This window comes from Pseudopodoces humilis, chromosome 13, assembly GCF_049639895.1.
Source record: "Pseudopodoces humilis isolate 2021_Gansu_Grassland_sample_001 chromosome 13, ASM4963989v1, whole genome shotgun sequence".
In the NCBI taxonomy this organism is placed as follows: domain Eukaryota; kingdom Metazoa; phylum Chordata; class Aves; order Passeriformes; family Paridae; genus Pseudopodoces; species Pseudopodoces humilis.
Window position 1 is genome coordinate 6,423,765 of NC_142212.1, and position 13,149 is coordinate 6,436,913.

At 45.1% G+C, this 13,149-nt stretch overlaps 1 long non-coding RNA gene across 1 annotated transcript in view; it reads right to left on the reverse strand.

Moving 5' to 3' along the window:
* Window positions 1-6,996: 6,996 nt before the first annotated feature.
* LOC148183213 (uncharacterized) overlaps window positions 6,997-13,149 on the reverse strand; it is a 28,581-nt gene continuing 22,428 nt past the window's right edge. Inside the window, exon 4 of the long non-coding RNA XR_015773713.1 lies at window positions 6,997-7,128. This is a non-coding gene — a long non-coding RNA (uncharacterized LOC148183213). The remainder of the gene's footprint in view (window positions 7,129-13,149) is intronic.

The window sequence follows — 13,149 nt, forward strand, 5'->3', positions numbered from 1 at the left end:
AAATTTTTAAAAACTACAAATGAACACTGAGAGTAATTTGAAGACGTCTCACTTTTTTTAAGGATTTGGCAAACAAAATCTTGATTAGTTTAATACAGTCCTTCACAGTAAGGTTGTTTTTGTGGTACAGGGCATTTCAAGAGGTCCAGATTTCCTTTCACAGCCTATGGGCATTCCAGGATCACAAGGATTAATAACCACTAATTTCCCAAATCTCAGGTCAAAGCAAGAAAGAGCTTTGGACCTTCCAGTCTCTAGATCAGTCTGTTCTACATCCTTCAGAAACATCTGTGTCCCTTGCAGTCTTCCCAGGCCCAGGCTGTGAATGCAGCAAGGTTCCTGCTGCCCAGGGCCTCAGCTGAGCTCAGAGTTAATCTCTGACCATGACCATTCTTTCCCACCTTGTAGAACAGCTCCCAGTGGGTGCTCTTGCTTCCAGCAAGAGTCAGATGATTCCCTGGCTTTTACATTCCCAGACTGTTCTGGAGACACAAATTCACACAGCTAAGGCTGAAAATCAGTGAGGAAGCTCTCCAGATGAAAGCCTGTGCAGCCAAAAGGAAGTCACATTATGCTTTATGATGGCATTGGGAATTTTATTAAAAACAAAACAAGCAAACAAAAGGAGCAGCAGTGGAAGGAGAAGCTTCTGGTCATACTGCCACCAGAAGAAATGCTCAGCAAGCCTTGACCTCAGCATGCAGCCTTTTCAAAGACCAATCCCTGTTACACATTGGGCATGAACCATCACTCCACGCTATACAGAGGTAGCAAGGCATTTAACCTGTTGTAATCTTGATTGCCATCCACCAGCTCAGAACAATGTGTTAGGAAAGCAGCATTAAGGAGAAGGAAATACAGATTGCTGCAGAATAGCAATATTTACACTAAAGAATACTGAGTGCCTTTAAAATTACGTTTTTTACATTTTTATATATAAAGAAGGCAGCAGGAATTATAATATTGGTCTCCTGCATAAAAATGTTCTTAGACTTCATTTGATGTCCCAAATTTCTTTTGGTTGAGATAACAAGACATAGATTCTTCAGAGGCTTCAAGAGGCAGAACCACCACTGTATCCCCTGGTAATTGGTGCCAAAAATTATTTAATTGTCGCTATTTAGTCACTGTTAAAACCACGTACCTTCTTTCTCTAGCTTACATTTATCAAAGTTGAATTTCTAGGTGCTGGATCGCATTATGCTTTCATCTGTTTTTCATCCACACACAGGCATTGCTTTACCCAATGAAATTCACCCCTGCATTTTAGGCTGACACAGCAAATGACATTCAACAGTTTTGGTCAGGAAGGAAAGGATCCTGCATCCTGCTGCATATGTGAAAAGCTGCCACTGAATTCAGACAACCAAGTTAAAAGGTGACATATGTTCTGTAGTTAAGGCTTGCTTAGAGCAATAAGGACAAGCATCACCCCCCTAGATGTTTCTGGAGCTTTCTGAAGGGGTGGCCTGAAGCAGCCAGTCAGCAAGGCAGGCAGCAGCTGACTACTTTTAGCATTGCTGTTGAATTTCTGCCACCATCAACTAAAGTTATGCCTATATGGGGGTACAATAAAATTCAGCAAGTGTCATCAAAGTTGCAGAGAAAGTTTTGTAACCATTCCCCAAGGGGAGACACGTGGGCAGGAACATGCACACCTCAGCTACTCTGCACGATGTGGCTGTGCTGCCATCCACGACCCCAACCTGCTACAGCTGTGCTTGAGAAACAAGCGCAGATTTACCCCTTACCTCAGAATCTGGGTCAAGTTTGAACAGTGTCTGACTTCTCCAGCTGGAAGGTCTCCTGTCCCATCACACAGGCTCTCTGGAGGCTGATGCAGGGCACACCACAGCCAGCTGCAACCAAACTGTAAAAGGAGAATTTTGAGAATGTAAGATAGAGTCCCATGGGTCTGGCAAGGGCCTAAACAGGGAGAAAAGGAGAACTCAGCTCTCTCTATGAGCTGTGGTACAACCATCCATCTCCAGGACAGTGATGCTGTTCACAATCACAGCCGGAAAACATATTTGTAACAGCAACACTCAGAACAGTCTGGCCCCCCCGCCCAGTAATAACACAATGGAGGAAGCAGCTGATGCAGCCAAGCAGCACCAACTGGCATTATCTTAACACTCTGGGCTGGAAATTGTGTCAGAGCTGTTTTCTGTGCAGTTCAGTCATCCCTTCATGAGGCCACGAGCGCCAGGGGTAGGGGAGCACAGATAACCCTGGCCAGGACCTGCCCCTGCAGCTCCATACCAGATCCCTGATGCAGCAGCTCTGTGGACACCAGCAATGGATTGCTATGATCTTAGAAAACTAGCTGCCAGGCTTTTCTCTCCCAGTCACAGCCTTGACACAAGCCACGTGGACAAGATGAGTCTTGGCAAAGAGGGCAAGTCTGAGTGTTGAGATTAGGAATTTCCCCACTCTGGGCCAGTGGAGAAACAAAGAGCAAAGGGGAACCAGCCTGCTACATTTAACTGCGTGGTTAAACCAAACAAATCTATTTTCCTTATGTCTGTTGTCAAGATGTGGAGGATTTTTTCCATAAAAGAACTGACAGTGGGATATGCATGTGAGATATAGGGAGCAGGTCACTCTCTCTCACTGTGCCGATTAGTCTTTCCCAAATGACATTTTTTATTTTTAATTCCAGGTACTTCTTAGTGTCTGAGAAGTTCCAGACAGGACTGATGCTTGGACAGCTGGGACTCGCCCCCGCAGCCCAGGACAAAGCCAGTCCTCCAGGTAGACTGTGCGTCACAGCCTAGGAAAATTCCTGCTTTCCCTTGTGCCTGAGGCATGTGCACACACACGTTCCAGATCCAGCTGCAAAGTAAACCTGCTCTAGTTTGGAGTTAGCAGGCACAGGAAAAAGGATGAAACCTGACTCCAAACCTCCAGTACTGACTGGGCCCAAGTGGTCCCCTTTCCATGCCTTGATGCTTTCCCCCCTCTCACACATGCACCCCCTCAGTCACAGGATCACCAAGCTGAATTCACCAACTAAGCACCCCATGTTTCCCAGCCTAGCAGGATGGAAAACCTGTCTGACAGCTGAAGTTCCTGCAAGAAGCATGATGAGGTGCTAAGAAAATAATTGTGCTTACAAATTCTTTGGGCTGAAACAGCTGCTTTTGTAGCTGGATGGTTTTTGGCTGGCAGACAGCTCTCCCTACAAGGCATCTCTACAAGACACTCCATTTACTTCCTGTTCCCTAGCAAGTCCCTGCAGGAAAGCAAAGAAACTGGGATTAAACATATATGACAGAGCCCAGCCAAGACACACAATCTGAATTCCCAGACAAAGTGCAAGACAAATATAAGCATCACAGAGGAACAAACGTAATATGGGTTTAAGTCTCGCATGAGCCCTCTGTAAATGTGATCTAACAGCAGGCTGCACCTTCCAGCCTGGCAGATTCCATAAATGCAAGGTCTGCAACAAATCAGAACTCACAAAGAGAGACACACAGAATCAGGGATTTATAAAGAGACCTTAGGGATTTACTGTAAACTTGAAGGACATAGAACCCCTACACTCAAATAGTTGTTCGTGCATTGACATAAAATGAATGGGTTCTCTGAGTCCCAGCACAGTTCTGCATAACTGGAGTTGCAGGGCTCCAGGTTTTTGGTTGGGAAGGGAAGAAATTAGAAACAAAAACTTGTCTGAACTCTCCTCTCCCTGTCTGCCTGGGACAGGCACCTGGTGGCCTCTAACACCCTAAGAGCACCTGATGTCTGAGTGACATTATCAGTGTATCTCCAGCTGTACTACTGATTAGTCAATAGCAGAATAAAGAAGGAATAAAGGAATGGAGCAATACTGCCCAGCCACAGCCAATCTTATATTCTTAATTTTCCCAAAACAGTTCTCTGGGGTCCCAGCACAATACTCCAAAACTTAAATTTCCTTCATAAGATTAAAAAATCCAAAGGCTGCCTTCCACCTATGAAGGATTTAGCATCATAATTAGTAGTAAAACCCTCAAGTGTGAAAACCTTGAGTATGTAAGTTGAATGAGGCTCTTCACAGGTTTCTCAGGAGGAGCCTGAGATTTGGGGTAGAGCAGACACACCATGTCCCACTCCCCACTGGATGCAGCAGCATTGTCAACCCAGCAGGAAGCAGAAATATCACAGGAAAGGCTATTCTAATGATGTTTCCAGGATGGTTTTCCAGATCAGAGACATTTTGGGATCAAAGCCAAGGCAGAGCTGGCCAGCACCTCCAAGATGGTGGCTAAGTGGAAAATCTCCATAGTGGTAGAAAGAATAGAGGGTAGACACTTTTTCTGAAGTTTCAATTACTAATGAAAGCAATGGGAAGTTTTCCTCTCTCCCTAAAATGTTACATTTGTTTTGGCAGTGGGGAAAAAGAATCCTCTCCCCATCATACAGGCATATTTCCCTATTCCTCAAGTGAAAGTGTTTACAAAAACTGAAAAGGAAAAAGAATTCTACCACCAGGGTAATGATTTTTAACAAGTATTTTTAATATTCACCATGAATAGGGAATATCAAAGCAACCAAGTCCACTTGATACTGTTGACACATTCTCAGGAAGGAACCACCAGTGCAACAAGGACATTTTCTGTCATGTTGGCAGGGGGGCAGTGAGCTGCACACTCCCTCTGCATTCAAGGGCTTTGTCGAGCTGGGGTCTAAGCGAGGAAATGCTAAGAGAAGCCTGGAGCCAGAGCACTTCCCACGAGACAGTGAATCAAGACCTCCTGAGAGTCCGTGTCACAGGAGGCAGATTGCAGAGGCTTCTGGAGCTGCAGCCATGTCACTGCAGCAGCCTGGCCCCTCCAGATGCACAGAGACAGGCAGAAGCAGGACAGGGAGGGCCCATGTTGCAGCTGCTTCTGTTCCAAAGGCTGGCTAGCATCTGTCATACCTTTGAGAAGGTATCAAAGGGGTAGCAGGCACATCCGGCCTGTGCTTCATGCACAAAAGTGGAAGGAAATAAGGAAGAACAGTTCAGGAGACTTAGAGGAAAGTACAAGGGATGAGAAACACATGGGTCACAAAGGACATGCAAAGTGCACAAAAACCATGCAATTACCTGCTGCAGAAATGACAGCAGGATCGTCTCATTTCACAGATCCCTTGAGAAAAAGCAGGCTTTCTGCCACTCCTCAGCCTCCTGACTGATCCTCTCCACCCAGCTCTCCTGTGTCTACGAGCAGAGCAGGGACACTACTGGAGAGCAAAACAGCTCATGTGCTTCTGAGAGGCCTACATTCCTCTCCAGTCACCAAAACAGCCCAAAACCAGCAAGAAACGGTGACTTCATGAGAGAAAACAAGAGCGGGGAGAAAGGAAGATGGTTTATAAAGCCAGCCAAATATTAGAAAGTAAAGTCATTGCATTCACATATAACACAAAACCTCCGGTTCAGTGTGACCACATCAGAGCCTGTGAGGATTACTAACAGCCTCTGCATGGCTTTGCTGCCCACACCCATTCAGCAAAGGGTACCCACAGCTAAGAGAACACGTCTTCCTCTTGCTTACTTATTTGGAGCTCTTGTTTGGAAACTCAGACTCAGAAAACTAAGAGCAGCTGTTTCCAAATACTTCTCAGGTGGTTATTCACACACTTGCAATATTCCATAAGCATTTGTCATTGGTGATTATCTTAGCAAGCACTGTTTGCGAAGCAGAGGTGAAGAAATGGTGCAAGGACATGCAGTTCCCATCCCATTTTAAAGCAGGCCCCTCTTTTGTGTAGCATGGCTGGAGCACATAGACAACCTCTTCCTAAAAAGTTTCAGGGACAGATACCACAAACTCTCTGATTGAGAGACAATCTACCTCTTGCTTCATAATCCTCAACTATTTAACAAAGCCTTCCCTCTCCAAAGTTTTATGTTGCATCAGATATAACAATCTGCCTAGAAGAGGGAGATGTGATGAAACATCAGAAAGAAAAAAAGCATGAATGCAAGGAAACCCTGCAATTTCAATCCACCTCATGCAGTCAGCCTGAAGAACAAGAAGCAAAACCCCAGCTCTGGTGAGAACCACGGGAGTCTGGCAAACAATTTAAGAGCTGCTTAAGGTACTGTGCTGAGGAGGTGCTGCAATCTCCACCCCAGGATGGAGAGAGCACAAACTGAATTTAAAAAAATCCATGGAAAGTAAAATGGTGAAGAACTGTAAGTTAAGTTTTCATCAATTCCCACTGCAGGGTCAGCTCCTGTGAATAGCCCTCCAACACAGGAGACACTCCTTGTTTTCCTCTTCACTTCAGGAGCTTCTCTCCAGCTGTGAGCTACTCACTTCTCATCTGCTTTCTCCTGAATGTCTCATCAGCAGCAAACAGCACTGCATGGATTGTGCTGGAAAGCGTAGTCTTCACCTCTGTCACCAGGGAGACTCCTGGAAATTGCAGAAATTCAGGGATGCCAGGGTCCCACCAGCAAAGGGAAGAAGGGGAACCAGGATGGAGTAAACCAGAGTGACTGGATTAATGTAACAGCTGCCCAAAGGGCCGGTCTCAATTCCACTGTTGCTCTATAGTCTCCTGATGTTTCCAGCACTGGAGATGCCTACATGAGCCAAATTCAGTTCACTGAACTGACTGAAAATTAACAGTACAAAAAAACACTGCAGCAATGATGGGCTCAGTCACCTGGCCTGGCTGCATCCACCCAGTGCATGTGAGACTATTGCAATGAGTGCCCAAAACAGGTATTTTGAGCAGAAGGAGCACTGGACACTTACTCCCTTGAGAAACTCATTTTGTGCATGCTGAACAGACTTTGTGTGGGCTGAGCTTATGTGCCACTAGTCCACCAAAGGGCCATGAAACAGGCAATAATTCTGTGCAGCTTTTCCCAATTTATATATATATATATTTTTCCCTTATATATTTTAACATTTTTTTGTGATTTTGAACAGTCTCTTCCTACCTGTGCATGCCTCACACAAGAAGATCCCATCTCTGATGGGAGGGCTCTGCACATCGTGACAAACAGCAGCAGCAAAGCCCTGCCCTCCACTGAAAAGTCCATATCTGTATACAAGTGGTCACTCCAGCCTCACTGATGAGTGAAGATGTTTTCTTCCTTCCACAAGAGATAAGCAACAGGATCTGTGCAAGTCACGCTCCCTGCAAGGCAAAGCAGCAGCAGGTAAGGCCAGTGGACACTCCTTACAAGGAAGTGGAACATTCCCTCACTTACACACAGAACAACCGTAGTCACCCTAAAGGGTGCGGGGAGAGATAGGACTGTGAGGCAGCACAAGGAGATAACGGAGAAAACCAAGAAATATGTGGATTTGTTGTATTTTTCAGGCCTGAGTTCCTAGAAAAGATTTCTTTCTCTTGTCTTCAGCAGCATGAAATGTCCTTCAGATGACAGCAGCATTTCCAAAACCCTACAGCACTTGGGGAGAGCTGGCAGAGCAAGTCCTGGCCACTTCTAACCAGGCACCTCTGGCTCCTTGACTTCCACACTGCCTGTCCCATCTGACCACAAGAGAGCTGGGTAATTAATTTAGTTTTACAGAAAATTGTAAATTCACAGGGAAACATATGAAACCCTGCAAATTCCCAAATAATTTTAGCAATAAAAAGTCTGAGGGTTGGAAACCATCCACTATTTTGAAGCAGCCATTTTAAACCACACTTGATGATTTCAGTTAACAAGATTACTTGGAGATGATCTACTACCACTTGAACAAAGGCAAAATTTGAGGTGAAATCACTCAAAAGGATTCAAAAGGACAGTGGGAAGGTGTTTCTATTGGCACACCTGCAAAGGCAACTGAAAGAAGTGACCAAAAGCCTCAGCAAACATCAGCCCCTGCTCCCACCAGTCCTCCCAGAAACTCACACTGAGAGATAGAAGTCACACCTCCTGGCTCTACTGTTCCTGGCCTCTGGATGAAAAGCATTTCTGGGTAAAAATAAGGATGCAGCTAGGTCTTCCTTATATTTCCAGGTTAAGATAAGGAAGGCAGGCCAAGGGCATTGTCACAGCTGCCAGTCACCACAGAATTACATCAGCCACAATGCCACAGTTCCAAAGAGAGGTGAGCATGAAAGTTAAAAAGGGGGCTGAATCAAACCTGAGATACTACCAAAAGATATCCTGAAGCTTAATTATTTTTAATCTGGGGTGGACTGTGTCGTCTTGGACCTGAGTCAAATGAAAAGTAGACATTCAAAGCACTTTACTCTCAGACTGCTGCCCCTCTGCTCTGTGTCAGTCATCACTTCTGGGTTTGAAAAAGCTTAGTGGGATTTGCACAGGGCCAGGCAAATCAGACTCCTCCATTTACTGCTATACAACAAATATATTCCGGTAACAGGCTGTTCTCCTGCCAATGCCTTCTGTTTTCCAACTCATTTCATTTTCTTTAGTGACTTTATTTCAGACAAGTGGATAACCAGAGCCTTGGGTTGACTCCATATGTGGATTCTGCCTCTCAGCAGTGCCAGTTAATTCTCTGCAGAAATCCTACTCATGTAGGATGCAGGTAAAAAATCTCTCCTCTCCATGCCAGACCCAGTTTATTTGCTCCTGTTTCGGCTCCCTTTTCACCATCAGTCAAGCCCACAAAGCACTGACTGCTTCTCTCCCTGAGGCTTTCCCCAGCTGCCTCCCTGCCTTTCCTGCCAGGCTCTTGCCAAGGAAACCTGCCCACACCTATGCAGGCTGGGGCCGTGCCTTTGTTTTGGGCAGTGACGTGTGCTTGGGGTGGAGGTCACCATTGTTTCAGCTCCATGATTCCACAAAGGAGTGCTAATAATTTCTCACAACTGCAGTAATAGAAGAGTGGCAGCTACACCCAGTCTAGAACCTTAGACATCGTTGCTTTTCCTCTCACCTGCCAAAAAGAGGGGTTTCTTCTTTCATCATGGGAAGGTGCTGAGGTTGCAATGTCATCTAGGCAGAAGCCACTAACTTTAATGGGCTTTCTCTCAAATATGTCAACCATATTGATGCATAAGACAGGGTCACCCTGCCCTGAGCCAGGCCTAAGAACTCCTGATCCTATTTGGATGAGAAATCAGAGCTGGGGTTCCTCCCTCACATTGTGTCTCCCCCCACAAGGAAGGGATGCAGTAATGCAGCTGCCATCTGTGGTGTTCAAACAAAGTAGTTTGACAGCACTAACACAAAAGTACAACTGTGCTGTGGCAGGCAGATGCATGATCACAAAAATTAAATACCTCTCACTGAGCCCATAAAAGGTATTTCTTGCAGAGAAATTGTACAAGAGTCAGTCAGATCTCTAATTTGTCTCAAGAGGTATCCAACTTTTAAGGTGCTCTCTGACTTAAAGAGTGCAAATTATACACCAAGTTTTGGCTTCTTTGAGCGTCATATACGGAAAAGAAAACAGTAGGAAACAACTCCCATGCCCCTTCCCTGCCTTGTGTAGCACAAAGGTTTTGTACAAGAACTAAAACATCAGAGCCAGAAGCCCTAATTTGCAGAAAATAATCTCATTTTTTATATTCAGTGCAACATTAAAACCATCTTCCCAAAACTCAGCTGTGCCAAGGTTTGAGAGCTTAGAGTGAAATTATCCCCAACTGAAAAGTTTCACTGCCCCAGCAAAAAATGAGGAGCAGTAGAAAACAGGAACAAAATTACACAAGTGGTGAAAAGTAAAAGGAGGTGATTTAGACACATCCCATCTTGATATGAGATGTTTCAGCAACCAGGGTGAGGAAATGGGTTTTCCTTTTAAGCAAGGGTGGGCCAGATCCTTGGCTGGAATAAATCAGTGCTGCCCTGCTGAAATCAATGGATTGTTGCTCATTCACAGCAGCTCAGGGTCTGGCACATGGTTTTCTCCTGACAGTATCACAGTAATGTAATTCTAAATTAAAATCATGTGGAGATGTTTTGATAAAATGTTGTTAAATGCTAAATGTATGAAATGTGAACTGAACTAAAATGAACCCAATATGAGAAAGAGCAAAGGGAATGCCTCTCTGTTGTAATGTGGACTCAGAGTAGAAAGAATTACAGGACAATTTGATTAAATCCCTTGAAGCATTCTCGCTGACTAATTAGTCTCTACATTCTGGAAGGTTTCAGGGTTTAACACATTTCCTCATGCTCACTAAGAGCTCACTGTAATTCCTGAAGCCAAAAGCACCAAGGATGCAGAGCACAGCTGGACCAGCTGGCAGAGAGGTGGCTATAATGGTGATCCCCTCACTAGCCACCATCAGCCCAGAGGGACCTCCAGAGGGACCTGCTGGGCTTGCAGCTGATGAGTCCTGCACAGCATCCCACTGCCAACTGAACTGCTGCAACCAGCTGAGAGAAACTAAAGGATATTCTTCAGCTGCAGACACGGAAGCAGCACCCTGGGAACCCCTTGAGCATCACAGCAACCAGACAGGGGAGACATCGTAATCACTTGTGCAACTCTGTCTCGTTTAGTCACGGGGTGGAAGTGAGCAGCACTGTTGCAGCCACACAAGTAGGGAGTGATGGGTTTTTCACAGAGCACCCTGGGTGCTCTCCTTCCAGCTGATGTTCTCCCTCCTAGATCCATCCTCACGGCCACAGCAGTGATGTGACAGTGATCCACCTTGCCAAACCCCAGTTCCCCCTGATCCCAAGCAAACAGGCTTCTCAGCCTCCTTCAGGACCAGCCGGGAAGATGCCAATTGCCCGCTGAAGTGGGTGGCAGCCTTTATTATGTTTCAGGCCTGAGAAATCTCACCAGTGCACTGAGAACCACAGGGCTCCTTCCTAATTACACAGCAGAGCAGCACATGATTCATGTCAGCAGTTCCCGGCCCCCTCAGCTCCATCCTGGCTGGTGTGACACAACAAACCCGAGTGGAAGTGATTAGCAGGCTGCAACCAGGGCCGCCCGCTCGGCAGCACCATTAGCAAACACGGCGCCCCAACAGCCGCAGCCTTGTTGAATCACTGCTCCCCTGCATTGCAACATCGGAAGTTGCACTTTAAAACACATCGCCTGGGCTGCTCTCCGATTTCCCAATGCAGGCTGGAGGAAGATGGAGAACTCAGGCTGAGTACATTATAGATGTATTTTTAAATTCCCAGGGGAGGTTCAAAAATTAGCTCTAGCTCTAGGGCCCCTTTTGTTTTTGTTTTTCCCTTCCCTCCTCTCTTTCCTTTTGGTCTGATTAACTTTGGTGACTGGCTTGCACAATTTTATCAGGTTGGGCTTGATGAATCATTCATCTCCAGCAAGCAACAGTGAGAGATTGCAGGCCAGGCAGGGTCTGTGTTGCAGTAACCAAAAAAAGCAAAAAAACCACTCCCACCAAGAGACGGGGAATGGGGGCAGGGAAAAATAAGACAGTGGGCCAACAGCACTCATGGACAGCTTTCCGATGTCTGGTCTCAGACATCTAGCAGCACATTCATTTGTAAGCCTGCCAGACCTCCTAGGAAACCTAAAAGGCTGCTGTTATTTATAAAGCTAGATGTAGTTACTCTGCCTGTGTGCAAGACTAGCTCATTGTATTTATAGATACCTGTCCCATTCACCTACTTCTGGGCCCTCATTCCCATAAATCCATGAGGCTGGCAGGATCTGCCTTCAAACACTGAGATACCTCTCCTTTCCAGGCAGGGCCACTTGGAAGTGTCTGTCACCACTGCAGGGCTCAGCAGCATGTACATGTAAACATATACCTGAAAGCCCCACATTTCTGTCAACATACAGGAAGACAGATTCAAGAATTTGTCTTCCATGTGGAGAGCACCAGATTTTATATTTCATTTGTAAAAAAGCTACCAGTAAATCTTAATGACTAAAGTTTGATTTAATGATGGTTTAAAACTGTCTGGCTTCAGTAGAGAAGATATACAAGACAGTCCCATCAATTCTGCACTGGGGACAGGAAAAGCAAGAGATGTGGCCTTTGCAGTTTGTGGATGTTCACACACAAAAGAAGAGAAGACAAAAATAGTGTATATTTCAAATAGAAATTTTGAAGGTGAAAGACTTAAATGTCAACAAAAAACAAGTGAAAATGGCACAGACAGCTGAAAGTCACATCTCACTGTTAAGACCAGCTGGGCTCACTCCTGCCATCTAGAAGCCTTGCCCAAAAGTAGGTACAGAAACTGAGGCAAAATGCTACTTCCAGTTGCCCATACATTCATAAATTTTCAAGAAGAACCATGTTCTACCAGTCCCAATCCCAGGTTTCTTAGGTGCTTCAATTTGTGCCATCATTTTGGGGTAAATCAGATCTAAATCCTCATGAAGTTATCCAGGCCTGGCTCCCTCAAGAAGGCACTTAACCATGGCAAGAACCATTTTGGCTCTCTGCAAGCCTCAACAGTGGGCAGGTCTTGAGAGGGGTCTCAAAGAACCCCCTCAGAGGAAGGAACACTATCCAAAGGCAGATACCATTTTCCCTGCTTAATCTCTTGGAATAATTATCTCTCTCTCTCTCAGACATGAATTAAAAGTCATCCAGAGAAAAATATCTGCCCTTGTGTACTTAATTTCAGGGACTGATTATATAACATTTGATGTGGCATAAACCCTTAAAAAACTCTTAAAAGACAAGAGCCAAGGAAAAAGTAAAGATATTCCCTCAGTTTAGAGCATACCCATATCCCACATATATATCCAACAGTGACAACAGTCCAAAGCTGAGAGGGAAAAAGGTTGAGATCTGTGGGGCTGGATCTGGAGGTAGGAATTTTCACATCTTAGTTCCAGTGTCTGACTCACTGCTGGGGTGAGCAGGTGTCTCTACAAGAGGTAGCCACAAACACTTTAACCCAAATTTCTATTTCTCTATTAAAATCATTATCTAAGTAATGTAACATTTACTAACAATAATCTTGAAAGGTTCCAAACCAATTCTCCTAGGAACCTACACAATACAGCTTTGGGTTAAGGGTGTGAGAGAGAGGAAGCAAAGTAGACTAAAGCTGCTTCCAGTGGCTAAGCTGAGTGAAATACAATAAATACAGAGCAAACCTGATTTTCCCTTTGCTGCTGCACACAATATTTGCAAGCAATTACACTGGCTGCAGCAGTTTAACACACAGGGGAATATCAAGATACTTTGTGCACTATTTACACATCTCGTTATGAAAATCGGGTCATAAACTGGAAAGAAAGCTAGATTTTTAAAACAATTTTATGCTTTTAGATGCCCATT